This window comes from Temnothorax curvispinosus, unplaced genomic scaffold, assembly GCF_003070985.1.
Source record: "Temnothorax curvispinosus isolate PA1 unplaced genomic scaffold, ASM307098v1 QBEX01009117.1, whole genome shotgun sequence".
NCBI classification, from domain to species: Eukaryota; Metazoa; Arthropoda; class Insecta; order Hymenoptera; family Formicidae; genus Temnothorax; species Temnothorax curvispinosus.
Window position 1 is genome coordinate 1 of NW_020218897.1, and position 3,956 is coordinate 3,956.

The 3,956-nt window shown below is 39.7% G+C and overlaps 1 long non-coding RNA gene across 1 annotated transcript; it reads right to left on the reverse strand.

Annotated features, from left to right (window-relative positions):
- Positions 1-3,559: 3,559 nt before the first annotated feature.
- On the reverse strand, positions 3,560-3,949 carry LOC112458684. Its single transcript, XR_003041236.1, has 2 exons — positions 3,881-3,949; positions 3,560-3,665 (listed from the first exon to the last, which is right to left on the reverse strand). It is a non-coding gene; the product is annotated as an uncharacterized LOC112458684 (long non-coding RNA).
- Positions 3,950-3,956: the final 7 nt, after the last annotated feature.

Consider the following 3,956-nt stretch of genomic DNA (forward strand, 5'->3'; position numbering starts at 1 on the left):
TACCATCCGTGGGATTATTCCTGAACGCCTCTAAGGCCGTATTCTCTCTAGTCAAAGGTGGTAATGATATCTCTAGAAGTATCGTGAGTCAAAAGGCTCAAAACAATGTGACACACTTACTAGGCGGCCAGTCCTCGCGGGCCGGTCGTCGCACGAGCCCGGTTTGCCGTACGGCGCCTCTGCCCGTCGTCGGGATCTCACCGCTTACGACTGCACGGTGTCTAATACGGTCGAACATGAGTTTCACGAGTTCGATGTCGAGACTCGGAATCGACCTTTTCCAAAGAGATCACAAATGTAGTACCTCCCGCTTTCCCAGTGTCACTACAAAGCTTTAAAGCCAAAACAGAAAAATCTCCCTAGACTCTCCGACTTGCGCGCCTCCGCGCAACCATCTTCATTCTTCAAAGCCGAACCGTAACTGATTTTTGGGTATCTCTATAAAGATAAACGGGAAAGAGGGACTGATCTCTTCGGAAGAGGCGCTTATACAATCATGATTGAACTTTACTTAGGTAAGTTTGTTTAATCATTCATTGTATTTTGCGCCTCTTCCTCGAGATCACAGATGTAGTTGTTTAAAGTTAGTTACGTTCGATGTGTCATAAAAAGAAAAACAAAAATCGGTTTTTTTATATATGGCCTAAGCTTGTCTATACATATTGAAGACTGCTTCGGCAAATTAGGCGTCTTCCGAAACTAACTCCCGTTCGTAAAAACGCGCAAAGGTTTCAGAGTCCTTTGTCCAACCCGCCGTTCTTCTTATTACGTCCACACTAACGCCATGACGCTTTGCGGCTAAAGTTGCCGCGTGTTGCGTGCGGTAAGCCGTAAACTTTTCAACATTTATGCCGCTCTGGGACAAGACTGTCTTGAGCCATCGACTGAGTGTTTGCGTGGACACCGCCTTATATGGTTTTCTAAACGATATAAAAAACTGTACAATAGACCCACGCAAATCTTGAGTTCTACTCAGGTACGATTGCAAAGCTGTATTCACGCAAATGGACCTATCCTGAACGAAAAACGGTAGTCTCAGCACTGGCTGTTTTCTATTTGGGCAGGACGTTTTAATCTTATCAAGAATTTTTATTTCTAAATGATTTCCGTTCATTTGACGAATATTCCTAATATCTATCAGGCACAAGGTCTGTATGCGATGTACTGTAGCTAGGGCTAACAAGGCTACCAGCTTTTGAGAAAGCCGTTTTAAACTTATATCTTCATTTGAATATACTCTTGACAAATAACTTAAAACTACTTTGGGATCCCAGGTTAAATTATATCTGGGATTTGCTGGTCTCAGTTTAGACACTCCTCGAAAGAATCGCTGGACTAAATGGTTTTGCCTTAATTCAGGTCCCAAAATTAACGCTACCGCCGACCTGTAGCCGTTTAATGAACTGTAGGATGCTTTTTTCTTAAACTCAGTAGTAAGAAACGTTAATACGTCCGCCGGTGTTCCGGAAAAAAGGTCGATTCCGTTATCGTTGCAAAAATTCCACCATTTTCTTAGTCCACAATCATATTGCCGACACGACGACTCCGATAGGGATGCGATTACTATATCCACTGATCCCAATGGAACTGCTTTCCGGATGAAGGCTTCCCGGACAACTTCGCAGCAATCAGCGTAAGCTGGTGCCATAACAGGTGCGTCTCTCCGCTAGAGGAACGAATCAAATTAATATTTGGTCAAAAAATGATGGGTTCAGCATCAATTAATGATAAAAGAAGTGGAAACCATGACTGGGCTTCCCAGTACGGAACTACCACTATGTCACTCGAACCCTCGCGTTCGATTTTTTGCAACACTCTCAAAATAACCGAGAAGGGAGGAAACGCGTAAAAAAACAACTTTTTTCATCTTAATGTGACAGCATTGATGTCTATCGCATCGGGGTCTTTTTTCCAAGAAATACAGTGATCGCATTTTGCGTTCGCCCTAGAAGCAAATAAATCGATCTCCGGTCGGTTAAAAACTTTGACGATATTTTGGAATGCGTTGTCTGAAAGCTCGAATTCCGTTTCCGATTGTAACTTTCGCGATTCGTTATCTGCTTCAACATTGTCACAAGAACGAATATATGACGCTGAGATCCAAATGTCTCTCTGTTCACACCACAGCCATATCTCTCTGGCAAAAAAGCTAATAAGGCTTTCGAAGTGGCTGTCTCTCATACGGTTAATGTATGCGATCGCTGTCGTACTGTCTATCCGGAATAAAATATTACTGCCTTGTTTGTCATTCGCGAAGCATTTTAGCCCGAAGAATGCTGCCATCAATTTTAATGAATTAATGTGCAAGTTTAAATCATTCGAATTCCAGTGACCATGACCTTCACAAAACATGTCCCAACCCGTACGTGATGCATCAGAAAAAATTTTGAGATTGTACACGGGTTCGTTCATCGGCGCGCTAGCGGTACGAATGTGCAATTTTCACCATGTAAAATCCTCGTTTAAAACGCTCGAAAAAATCATAATTGCATCAAAATTATTATTATTTTCTTCCAACGCTCGTGTGCGTTCCGTTTCAAAGCGACGTACATGGATCATCCCGTAAAGCAGGACAACGCGAAACTAGTGTTGTCCACGAACGCTGCAAATTCCTTCATCGTGCAGCTCGACATTTTACTACATTTATTTAAAAATGCTATGGTTCGTTGCATTTTGTCTTCCGGTAACTCTATCGACATCTTTTGCGAGTCAAAAATAAGACCTAAAAATTTACAACGCTGAGTGGGCACGGTAAGACTCTTATCGTCATTAATGATAAAGCCAAGCTCCTGTATGAGCTTTTTAGTTTCGCGAATATTTTCCGCGCATGTTGAAATTTACCGTGAGATTTACCCATGAGCAGCATGTCATCTAAATAGAAAACCGACAGAAAACCGTGTTTTCTTAAATACGCTGCAATCGGTTTTAAGATTTTTGTGAACACATACGGATTCACGTTTAGCTCGAAAGGTAAACAGGTGAATTCATACAATTCTCCCTTGTATGTAAACCTTAAAAATTTTCTGTCGGTTTTTGCTATTGGTACAAGATATGCGTCTTTTAAATCTAAGGTGGCCATAAAGAAGTTCTTCTTAACTAATCTTCTTGCTACCTTCCAATCTTCTATTTTAAAATGTTCTGTCATAATAAACTCGTTCAATTTTTTAAGATTTAGTATTAATCTCAAAGTTCCATCCGGCTTCGATACTAAAAAAATGTTTGATATAAACTGATCCTTTAACGAAACACATTTTTTGATCGCCCCCTTATTAAGTTGTTTATCTATCTGATCTTTGATCGCCGCGCTCTCGGAACTGAACCATGCAGTCGCTGGGTATACATTCCTGTCTGACAATGAGTTTTGATATAAAAGGGATTTCAAAACTCCTGCTTTAAAAAAATGGATTTAAAATCTGATCCGCAATGTTGGATCCCTCACAGATTTGTAGAACTCTATATAATTACTTGTTTTTACAAATAATATTCTTGAAAATATTTAACATGCTTCAGTTAAGTGAACAAGTTATACAGCAAATAATATACGCATGTATATACTTACAATTGTCTTTGAATCCTCAGAGGTGCTTGCGCAAGCCATTTGGAGATGGAATCTGCAAATTCGGCATCCGTAATGTGGCTATACTGCGTATGTAATCGAACTGCTTCTATAAAATAAGAATATTATTCAAATTTCTAAAAATATTACCAGATATACAAAGCGTTCTAGGTTTCATGTATTTCCTTTCATCTGCGTATTCTTTGACTAATATACTTAAACTTGGTTCAAGATTAAGATTCCGTAGATCAAAAGAAATTTGTGGATCTGAGATGTCCAGCATAACTTTTACAAAAGTATTAAACTTAATAAAAATAAACGTACGCATAATTATTTTTGGAAGATTCAAATCCTTAAAGACTAATTTTCCTTTCATCCCACCCCAACTGTATTTCTTAGC